The following is a 12,465-nucleotide window of genomic DNA, read 5'->3' on the forward strand; positions in this document are numbered from 1 at the left end:
CCTGCGCTGCTGCTGCCGGCGGGGACGGGCGGGACGCGGACAGCGGCGCCCCGTTGCGCGGGCATATGGCGGGCTGGCCAGCAGCCAATAGGCTGGCAGCAACGGTGGTGACATCACCCCGCTTGTCGCGCCACCGCCTCCCGACGGGGTGAGGGTTGGGAGCGTGGATGTGGATGTGGATGTGGATGTGGATGTGGATGTGGATGTGGATGTGGATGTGGATGTGGATGTGGACAGGGCTCCCCCCAGGACCAGGCTCGTGAGCGGGGGGGACACGGAACAGGCACCGGGCACAGGGTCCGTTCTGCAACGGCCTTGCCGTTCTGGCTAGACTGAGGAAGGTGGGGAATAGGGAAAACGAGTGGGGGAAAAGAAAAATGGGAGAGACATAAACGGAGAAAGGAGGAGGAAGAATGAGATCTGACCCTTCACTGTCACGCTACAGGCTGCCTTCTGCCTGCCTCCAAGCATGCTGCATTTTAGGGTGGAGGGAAGCCCATGAGCCCCACTGTAATAGCCACTCTCCCTTAACCCTTCTTCCAACATCAGCCCATGTCCTGATGCTTTCTGAGAGCCGTCTTTTCCCTTTGCTGTTTCTGGAATTGTTCCTGTGGGTCTGAGGAGGCACTGGATAGACAGTGCCCCCTGTATAAGCTTCAGGGCACAATCTCAGTCCTGAAGCCAAGAAAAAAGCTGGGAAATAACATGAGCTCCTTACAGCAATGAAAGATGGAAACCTTGCAGGGGAAAGCCGTGTCCCCTAAGGCTTATCCTGGTAGCTAGGTAACCCTCGTTTGTTTTCAGTAAGTTGAGGACTAAGAATAAAATCCTATAACGCCTTGTACACAGTTACTAAGGAAATCCTCGCTATGCCCTTGCTGCCGCAAAAGACCCAGAAAATTGTTACCTGCATGTGACATAACCGAAGCTACCACTTCTTACCTAACAGTGGCTTGAGCATTAACAGTGCTCAAGAGAAAAGACAAACACTGCTCCTTATTTCTGATCCTCCTTAGACTTGTGGGAGAAGCACAGGTGTGGACCATAACATAAGAGGGGTAGAGGGGATGGGAAAAGCTAGGCATTTGCCTGCTCAAAAGGGAAGCTCTCTGGACCCAAGCATCATCACTCTCACTGGAATGAGACACCACCATTCCCATTTTCAGGGCCTGGCTAAAAGTCAGTCCACCAGAGATGGTGGAAAGGCAATTAAACAACCAAAAGAAAGTGACAGAAGTTGTAACCATGCCTTGGTTTGAGGAATCCTCCTGTATTTTCTGGAAGTTCACATGGCAGTATGCTTGGGCTACACCTTTCCACACTGATTGCTTTGGGTTTTGTTTTTCTCTGTGCCTTTGTGTTGTCATGCAATCTTCTGTTGCTGCCTAACTGGTAACTAGAATATCTCAGGAGTCCAGAACACGTTTATTTGGAAACTCTCAGTGATGCCAAATGCGCTGGTCTAGCGATGTGCTGATGTACCATCATCTCCCACACAGTGCAGGATTCACCCCTAGTCCTGGACGAGGTTTCTTCTGGTTGCTTTTGAGCTTAACTTCTGTTTCTTTCACTGCGTCTCCCCCTTCCTCACCTCCCCAAGTCCTCCCCCAGCTGCTCTGTACACCCCTTGTACTCAGCACCACTCGTTCATTTGGAAAGCTTGGTGCGGGTGCGGAGGTTGCTCCTGCTGATGGAATCGCTGGCTGGGAAGCAGTGCAGTATTTTGTATACCGGATAAACCGCAATGAACTGGTCTCTTGATGGTTTTGCTCGTTGTGGACACCGGAGGGAGCTGCAGCACACCGGCATGCGAAGCCCCATTTTGACTCTTGCAGTCCAATCACATTAATTCTTCAAGAGATGTGGCTCTGTAAATGCAGGCCCCAGTCTAGTATTAAGGCTCTTGGCTTAGCTCTCCTGTTTGTCAGTCTGCTGGATTCGCAACTGTTTAACCGGTTTGCTTCTGGGGACAGAAAAGAACCTTGTAATTTCCCCCACACCCCATGCTTTTCCCATGACATTGACAAAGATAGCTGGACAACCCTTGTGACTGGCGATACGAATAATGAGCATCCTTCTGTACCTACCCTTCTCATTCATGATGCAATCTTCTGCTTTGTGTACAGCGTCCTTCTCCAGCAGGGGGTATCCTGGGGACATCTACAGCATATGACTCAAGGTGGTACTCTTCCCTCTTAATGTCGGGTATTGGTGCCACAGTATGGTGTGAAGCAGAACTATGCCACAGTAAATAGCATAAAGAAAACACTTTTATCGTGTTTTATTGTGTACATTTATATATGCATATATTTTATATGCATAAGCATGTATTTGCTTACGCTGCACTGACCACTGTGCCTGTAGGTGCTTTACCTAAGATCAGACTGTGATTCAGCAAAAAGTTCTCCTCCTTCCAAGCTGGTACTAATCCCATTATGTTACCAGGGATGCTATAGCGATGGTAGAATGGCATTTTGGATAAGACACGAAATCAGTCTTCCTGGAAATTAAAACCTCCTGGTGCATTTCACCCTGGAGATTACTGCAGGTATACTATTTGGGGCAGACTATTTGTAAAGGTCTTAGAGAGGCATTTAAATGCCTGCTGATTTCTCTCCCTCTCTCTGTTACCCTAGCCTTCACGTACCCTCACAGTAACAGGGCATTAAGTTACATCTGAGTGATGAGAAATTAATGAACTGCTATAAGATGTTTGAATGCATCGTGTCAATAATGCAGCACTTCTGGTTATGTCAATTTGAGTTGAAGTGAATTTTCTTGGTACCCACACTGCTGATGGGCTCCATAATACCTGAAGTCTGACACTATCCTGCAGTTGTTTCTCTGGTGTTCCTGAGGTCATCAGTAGGAAGGCATGAGATGAAGGCCTCATCCATCTGTCCCCAGTTTTGGGAGGTTTACATCTGACCTTGTACCTAACCCATTGTAGAAATGCAAAGACTGCAAAGTACAGGAGCCTGGGCACGATTCACCTCTCTTTGACTGATAGTCATACTTTCTATTGTCGCAACTACAAGCATAAGGACTCCCTTATTTCCAAATCAATAAGCTAGTGTTTAGGCAGCAGGCAGTTTTGCAGTCACAAAATACCCTAAGGGAGTCCACGAAACTCTAATTAATACCTGCCCCGCTCCTTCAAATCAGTTCAACATTTGCTAAGCGTTGACATGAGAAGAGGCAGTCTGTGAGCTCCTTGCTGTTTAGTTGGTGATTTGGCCACATGCTTCAGCTTCTCATGGCCAAGAAGGCTATGGTGAGAAGTTGTCAAGACCTTTCTTCTTCCCCTGCTGTGCTTCGGGGTTTCCTTCCCTTCTCTCTCTATAGTTCTTACTATCACGAACATTCTTCCTTTCTGGTCCTTTGTACTGTTTCAGGGCCAATTCTTCCTGGCTGTTTCAAATGTCCCTCTCAGCATGCCCCTTTTTCAAGCAGCTGAGGTCAAACACAGCTTCCCCCAGGGTACATTTTCCGAGACCATTCTCTCAGGGAGGCAGATAACACTTGAGGCTTAACAAATATATAAACCCCACTGCTAAGTCCAGTTATGTATGTCCATATGGACTTTGGACCACATAGAAACACAACCTTAATTCAACAAGTGCAAGTTTTCCATACAGATGAGGCTGTGGTCACAAGTTAAACACCAGTAAAGACACAAGGGATTTCTCCTTCCCTTCTCCCACCTCTTCTGGGCATCACAGACCTTGGAGCGAAGTCAGCAGGATTAATCATCCCATCACAGGGTGGCACTGGAACAGTAACCATAGCTGGCTAAACAAGTCACTGCTGGGAAGGGGCTATTCTGGTGTTCAATTTTACAGTGCTGAGGTGTACACTGCTCTAAAATCCATACACAGCCTCCTGAGTCCACTAGTGGGGCTACAGAGAGCACTGGGTATTACAAGATCAAATCAGGATCCGTTCACAGCGCCTGAGTGAGGCATGGGCTTTCAGTTAAAAGTGGCATCGGAGAAAGGGAGGTGCATACATCAAGAGTGGGTGCATGGAGAAAATGGGAGAAGGAGTAGTAATTAAAAATAAAATAATAGTATAGTATAATATCATATCATATCATATTGTATAGTATTGTATCACATAGTATTTATTATTATAAAATAGGGTACCCCATAAGCTTTCAAATATGATGAGGGAAAGGGACAAAAGTGGCAACTTTAAAAAACAATTTACTTTAAATTATGTAACATTTACAAAAAGATCTGTGGCCAAGGCCATATCCAAAATACATACACTGTTGCACTTCTCAGTGTCAGCATTGACAGCACTTACCCTGATTCTGAAAGGAGGTAAGAAAGGAGAACAGTGACTGCACTGAGTAGAAGAAATGCAAATGATGCTATGATTGGATATAAGGAGGAAATTCTTTCCTGTTAGGGTGGTGAGGCACTGGAATAGGTTGCCCAGGGAGGTTGTGAATGCTCCATCCCTGGCAGCGTTCAAGGCCAGGTTGGACAGAGACTTGGGTGACATGGTTTAGTGTGAGGTGTCCCTGCCCATGGCAAGGGGGTTGGAACTTGATGATCTTAAGGTCCTTTCCAACCCTAACCATTCTATGATTCTATGTTAGCAGACAAATTGCTAAGAGTTTATATTGTGGAGAAAATTAGGAAGCACTACTTTTCAGTTTTTATCCCTCCATTTCCAATGCATTTAGAGGGACTGTAAAGGCTGACTTATATTTTCAATACTCATTAAGTTTCATTCTACAGTTGATGTTAGAGGAATTTGAACAGAGATTTTAGGCATTACTGCAACTGCATTGCTATAAATCACTGTCTCTCCTGTAGGTACAGCTGACTTCAATCTGATCATTTGAATTATCTTCTGACCCCCACCTCTGAAGTCACTATTCTGACTTTATGGCAAACTAAAACCAAGGCAGGTTATGTTAATGAAAATCTGTCCTGATGTGATATGTGTACAGGTGAAGGGCCTGCACTGATTTAGCTGACCTCAGTTTAAAAGAGATGAAACCAGCATCAAATGTAGGCCATTCTACATCAACATGCACACCTTTACGAGATGCCTGTGAAAAGCAGAAAACCTAATTTGATATTATTCTAATAATTTCTTGCCTCTGTCCATCAAGTGCAGCTGCCCCAATAAGTACCTTTTTATAAAAAAAGACTTCAACTATTCACCCATTATTTCCTCACTTGCAATTGTTCTCGGAATAAAAACACGCTGGAATTTCATTTGCATGCAGCTGTATAGAATATTTGCATTCAAATAAAAGCACGCTGGATTTACTTCTTACGATAGCTAAATGTTATTTGATTGTGTCAACCTAGCCTCTTTAGCAAGGCTCCTTTGGCTATTTATTGTATCCTCCTTGAGTGTTATTGCTGTGCCTGCCATCTCGGGTCTTTCTCCCATTTATTTCTTTTACTACTATTTCCTATGCTTTCTTTTTCCTGCATCTAAGATCTAATATTTTTTTCTCACCCTCTTTATTTCTGTATTTCTTTTTAATTTCTCTCCTCTTCTCCATATGTCATACTGTCGTGTCCCATTCTCCCTACATTCCCCCCCAGGCTCTTTCTCCTGGCTTCTCTCTCCGCACAAGCTTTTCTGACTCTGGCTTTCTCTCTGTCTCCCTGGTTTCCTTTCAGTCACCTTCACTGGAATGTTGGCAGAAACATGTTTTTCTTTGAAAACAAAGAGACTAACTAAGCAAATGAATAAATGAAATAGCTGGAAGAGGATGAGAGGTTTCAGTTCTAGAAGGGTCTGTATTCTGTGAGATTTTTCTCACTTCTTAACACAGGAGGAGATTGTTGCACTACCTGCCCACCCCCAGCCTCACAGGGAGCCAGGCTTCTCCCTCCCCTGGCGTGAGGACCTTGGCTGCGAGTGATGGATTGCACTGCAGTGAGCCTGGGATCACTGCAGGGAAAAGAGGCGGAGGGCTGGGGAAGGGAGGAGACACGCTGCCAGCGTCAGGACAGGAAGGATGTAGTGGGGCTGAGGAGAGGGGAGTGGAAAATGGGGAAGGAGAAAGCATGAGTTTCTGCGGGCTGCACTGTTCCGAGCAGATTGGGGAGCCCAGGTCTGAGGGAGACACAAGGCAGCGTGGTCAAAGCTGTCACTGGGTAGAGGGGCAGAGAGGCAGGGAAATGGAAAAGCACTAGGGAAAGGGAGGAGGGAGAGAAAGGCAGAGCTTGAGAAAGTATGGCCTATGCAGCAATGACAAAAGAACACAACTCTTGCAACCTGAATTTCTTTGGAGTCGCAATAGAGGAGCCAATGTCAGAGATGCAGAATCACTCAGAAGGTCAAACGAGGCATACTGCAAACCGTATTGAAACGTGCTTTCACTGCACTCTGAAGGGTGGTAACAATACGGCCCTTGGGCAGTAGCGAGGTACATCGTAGTGAAGCCACTGGTGATGTTAAACGTGTTGGCAGTGTAAGGCTGCAGCAGCTTTATTGCCTTGTGGGTTTTGGCAAGGGGGATGTGTCCTTCTGCCTGGGCGCTGTAAGGAATGCAAACGACCTCCTCCCCACTGCACCAATTTCAAGTGCTGAAACATCAGTTGTCATTGTTTGTTGCCTTTCACGCTTCTCTTATTCCTCTTTTTAATATGTATTTCTCCATCCGTCCCTTATGTGTTTGCCCAGATTTTTCTCCATGTCTCCATTTCCATCCAGCCTCCTTTCTCTGTTACTAACATCTTTCTCTCAGTCCACCTTCCAGCACCATCTTCCACCCTCCCTTCCTCTCCCTCTCCCGCTGTGCGGACCTCCTCCTGCCCACCCCCAGGCCATTCCCCGATGGCTAAACGCTGTGCCAGCGCAGCGCTCCGCAAGCCCGGGGCAGCACGGCGAGGAAGGGGCTCTCCCGGCGCCTGCAGGCTGGTGCAGGGGGTGAGGGACTAGGGGAGGATGGGAAGCGGGGCTGTGCGTGCTGGCAGCCACGCAATCAGCCTGCAGGAGGCTGTCCTTCCCCTGCAACTTGTCAGTGCCCCCCCTCCCCGCATCCAGCACGGCTCTTCTCACTCACCCTGCTCCGGCTATCGCTGGCTCTGCGCCCCCCCTCGCACTGCACCAGCTGCAGTTTCCAGCTACACTGACCTAGTTCTGGCCCCCCTTCAAGGGATCTCCATCCCCTCCTCCCTTAGCACCTGGCCGCAGGAGGAGGGAAGGGGAAGAGGAAGGGTCCCCCTGAGTATCTCTCCCATAATGGCGCCGGACCCCGCAAGGGGAGACCTGAGTCGCCTGCCCCTCCACATCCTCCATCGGTCTGAGGAAGGCAGGAGCTGGGTGTATAACCACGTTGGCAGTGGCGAGGGGGAGCATCGGTTAGACGAAGAAACCGCTCCCCACGGATGAGAGAAGTCTTCGATTCCCTGCAACGTTGTCTCACCATCTCCTGGGCACAGAAGTGCTGCACAGGAGGAAAACACCGACACGGCTGGGAAAAACTCAGGGACATTTAACCTGTCATCTGAAGCTCTTTAGCTAGCAGGGCAGATGTTTATCAATCTTACCGCAGCTAAGCGCCTGCAAGGTACAGTCACCTGGTGGTTGCATCAGATCCTTCCCAACAGACACTGAAAGCCTAAGTCATCACTGCAATAGCATTCATCAAAAGACAATGGAGGAGACAGAAAAGGACAGTCAAGAAGAGGGAAAGGAACAGGAAACAAAAGCAGGCAGACAGAGAAGAGAAAGGAACTTTCTCAAGATAGTAAAGGAAAAATGCAGGGTGAGGAGGAACAGCTGGAGAAGGGGGCAGGCAGCTGTAAGAGAGGCAGAAGGGGGACAGAGAGAAGGAAGCTTTTATCTTGCAAATGTCTGTTTCTACCAAACCCACATTTTTCCTTTGTCCAGCTCCTCAGTACTGTTCTCTATTTCCCTGCAGTATAACTGCAACTTAGCAGGGAGAAATGCACTCCTGTCTTCTGGAAGTGGAAGCTGCTGTTACACACTGGCCTTTGAAGCCTCCCAGCTGCTATTCATCCATCCCTTTGTTTCTGTTTGTAACTCTGCCTGCCTGAGCTGCTTTGTGTCTCTCAGTTATCAAACTGTGTCCGGAATAAGGATAGCAGAAGCCTCTGACCTTCTTCAAAGTTACCTATTCAATGAGATGCGTGCTCTCCTCCCACGTGTCCCCAAACGCTTGCTGTTTGGCAGGAAAAGTCCTGCAATGCCCCTGCGAGCCCTTTTCTTCTGGCGGGATTGTGTCCCGAGCCTTTGCAGTCCTCCTTTCAAGTGAACAAGGGCATTCTCATCCCTGCATTCCACCACCTGCACAGACCTCTCCTCCTTTATGTTGTCACAGCATTCTCACCATAAGGATTATTCCTCGCCCCAGCAGCCTGTTCTCGCCCTTCCCACCGCCCGGCACAGGAAACGGACGGTCGCGCCCTGCGCCTGCCAGTGCGTGACCCCGCAGCAGGATCGCTCCCTCCCGCGGGAGGCTGTAGCCGCCCGGAGCCCCAACGCCGCACCCCGTTCTTCCCGCCGGGGGAGAAGGGACCGCGGCCGGGAGGGATGGAGGCGCTGGCAGCCGGGCTGGCTGCACGCATCTCGCTGCTGCCGTCGGTTCCAGCCGGCTGCCGCTGGGCGCGGGCCGCTGCAGGCACGGCTGAGCGACACGGACCCGAACCGGGCCCCGCCACCGCCCCGCCTGCCCGGTGTGCGCGGTGCGGGTGCTGGTGGTCGCGCCACACGTGCGGCGGACCCTTCGGCGTTCCCGCCGTGACCCGACCCCCCCCACCCCCATGTTGGCGAGCTCCGGTGCCATGTTTGGGATGGGGAACATGTGGTGGGTGTTACAGCCTCCAAGAGATGAGCCCCGAGCAGCTGGCTGATGAGACTGGAGTCGCTCATGGTGCTGGGTCAAAATACTTTTGGGGTTGAGTAAGTGAAACGTGGAACTTCCCGCTGACCTCTTTAGCTGTGAGTCCTTTGTGTTGGCAGTCATTGTCCACTACCTTATGTTTATTTATCCAGAACAGGAATTGGTATAGCAGTCAGAACCAGTAAGTAAATGGAGGTTGGGTGAAATTAAAGATGATTTCTCATAGTTCTCATTTTACATAGTGTGGAACAAGAATGATACGGCCATTTTCTCATTGAAACACAATCCAGAAATTGTTTCTTTCCATGGAACCATCTGTGTTCATATGTGAACCAAAGCATTCATGTGTGAGCATAGGCACTTACCTTGCCTTACATTTTTTATCACTCAGTCACCCAAGCGGGGAGCAGAAACATCGCTGTGAAGCTTAACTGACTGCATGAGTAGCTACTGCAGCAGCAGCAGCACATGGGCAAATTCATACAAATAATTAGGCTTAGCAACATTTGCAGGCTGGACTTTGCAGCATTTTTCCTCCACAAGCACATACACCCAACCAGAGAAAGCATAGAAAACTTTCTGATGTGCATTATAACAGAGTAACGAGCGAACGGCTGGTTTGCATTTTTAGTGAACACAGTGACAAAAGATGCTTCATGGAATCAACCGTGAAATCAGATTTTGCATACATTAAGGGTTTGGACCAGTCCTTACATTATGCATTTCAGAGTGCATGGGAAAAATCTCAAAAGAAGGTGCCAGGAATGTTCAGCCTTCAGAGGCGCCCATTCTTTGCTGGTACTACAATTACACCATTTTCCCAAAGGGTGAAACTTGGTACTCTGGACCACTGATGCCCAGGGCAGTAGCCAATACTCTCTTTGTGAGAATTCTGGCCTGATGAGAATAGATCTGTAGGTGACAGGAGAGACCTCACATTCACTGGCAAAGAGTAGAAGAAATTAGAGATTAAAAGAACAAAGTCTTGCCTAGGGAAGCGTAACACCTACATCCAACTCGACTGCAGTGACAACTCTTTATAACTCAAAAGCTGCTGCAGTTGTGGACATGTCCTAGGTGGGCACGTCCTGAGCAATAAATGGTCATTTTGCCCTGCTCTACCTTTCTAAGAAATAGCAAAAGGCTTTGAGGGCTCTCTCCAAACTGAGTGGTGCTTCTGGAGGGTGGAAAGATGTTCTAGAGGTAGGGTTTGTCCAACCTGCTCTTTCAGCTGACTCAGATCATTGCTCACTTCAATACTCAGAGTTTGTACTGAGGTCCAACGTGCTACAGCTCCAGCAGCTCCACAAACAGCAAAAAAAAAAAAGGATGCAAGGCTCCATTTTGCATGCGAGAGAGTGAGGAAGGCAAATGGTAGTTGATGGAATCAATGCTCACTGACAATGTTAGAGTCACAGGAAGTTTTGGGTTGGAAGGGACCTTAAAGCTCACCCAGTTCCAACCCCCTGCCACAGGCAGGGACACCTTCCACTAGACCAGGTTGCTCCAAGCCCCGTCCAACCTGGCCTTGAACACTGCCAGGGATGGGGCAGCCACAGCTTCTCTGGGCAACCTGTGTGAGAGTCTCACTGCGCTCCCAGGGAAGAACTTCCTAAACCCTCATCTCAATGTCCCCTCCGTTCAGGTTAAAGCCATTCCCCCTTCTCCTGTCCCTACAGGCCCTTGTAAAAATAATAATAAACATTTGCTATTATTATATCACTATTATATGTAGTTACAACTATATACATGCTACATGTGGGCATTTTCTTTCTTCTTTGCTTTATACTACCTTAAATTAAAACAGCGTACATGAATCCAGTAGAATTCTTGCTCCGAAGCATGGGTGTGTGCTAGATGCTGTGCAGTGGTTGCATACTTCAGCTGAGCAGTGGTGCCACAGCAGCTTCCTGTTAGTAAATTCCCTGTGTAAACAAACCTGTGCACCTCACAACCTGAAATTACAACTTTCAGAAGTGTGAACTCTGCACATGGGAACTCTGCTCCAGAAGCCTTGGGATGTAGTAATTCTGTCAAAGGTGGTATTGTTTTGTAGCCATCAAAGTAACAAAAATACTGTCCAGCATTTTGGAGTAATTTATTTAGTTTTTATTTAGCCTGCTGAGACTTGCCAACGACCTGCCTCCTGCTCTCAAGTTGCACTTTGAGTTGGTATTTAAGCAAGTGATAGTGTATTTTTCCCTCCGCTGTTGCACAGGGTGGGGTGGACGAGAACCTGGAATCCAGCAGTTGTCTCTGGCTTGCAGCCATGAGAAGCCAGAAGGCTTGGCGAACAACCCCAGCAGGCGGGAGAGCATCGGATGATGCCTGGGTAAACAGGGATTTTGGCCACTGACATCACAGAATCATAGCATTATGGAACGGTTTGGGTTGGAAGGGACATTAAAGCTCATCCAGTTCCAACCCCCTGCCACGGGCAGGGACATCTCACATTAGACAAGGTTGACAGCATCTTTGAGGTAGCCTTGCCTCATGCTCTTCTGAAAGAGCTGTATGAATCACACCTGAGGATGGGGAGTAGGACCCAGATGTTTGCAGGACCAATGAACAAACACAGTAAAGTCAGCCTTAGAAATGCTTAGTGATGTTTGCGTTTCATTTTAACTATCAGCTATGGCTTTACAGAAGGTGTACCAAACAGTACATCACTCTGCAGTATTAACGGATAAACATTGAGGCAGATTTTAGGGCATTCTGTATTGTAATGTGTAGGGTTAATACTGTGGAAATCAGTCCCATCATGTCAGTCAAGTATCAGGGGTACCACATGGAAGGTTTGGATGATCTTTACCTTGAAACCACAAACATTGGAGCCGGTCATGTATGTATGTGTCATGTACAGATAAACGAACTACACTGGAAGGCAAGGGGTATGTAGAGTGTCGTTAAGAACTAAGAATGCTAGGAGAGAACCATCACATGCTGTAGAGACAGAAGACACGAGGTCTGGGGTATCAGATATGACCAAGTGGGTATGTTCCATATCTGCAAAGCTGTGAGTGACACTGGTTGTTGAGGAAGACAGAATTACTGAATGGGTTGGGTTGGAAGAAACTTGGGCAGGGACAGAGGCTGTTTGCCTGGGGCACCGAATCTCGAGGTTAGGAGGGCTGGCGAAGGAGAGATTCCCACAGGAATCCCCGTGGGGTACGCAGCTAACACGGTGCGGTGAACAGAAAGGGTGCAGCATGGAGAAGAGTGTCCGGTGTGCCACCGGCGCACGGAAAGGAACGCGCCGGTTGGTAACACACGGGAGGGGACCATCGCTCCGTTGCCAGCAGCCATTATGTTAGCGGAATGACAGCAGCGAGGGGCGGCACTGGCCCGGCGGCGCGCGGGGCACGTGACGGTGCGTGGCAGGTGGCGCGTGGGACGCGTCACGCCGGTACCTGTCACACGAAGGACAAAGGCTCTGGCTTTCCGCGCCACGTGCCAGCGGCGTCCCGCCGCAGCCGGGCACCCGCGGCGGGGGGGGGGGGGGGGGCAGGAGGTCTCGCCCGTGCCATAAAGGCCCCCTCAACGTGCGTGTGGTGGCGCGCGGGCACCGCTTCGGTCCGCTTGGGCCGCCCCGCCCCGCCCCGCCCCGCCCCACACCGGAG

Source organism: Neopsephotus bourkii, unplaced genomic scaffold, assembly GCF_033783945.1.
Source record: "Neopsephotus bourkii isolate Nb327-2 ecotype Australia unplaced genomic scaffold, CSIRO-AGI_Nbou_v1 NB_107, whole genome shotgun sequence".
NCBI lineage: Eukaryota > Metazoa > Chordata > Aves > Psittaciformes > Psittacidae > Neopsephotus > Neopsephotus bourkii.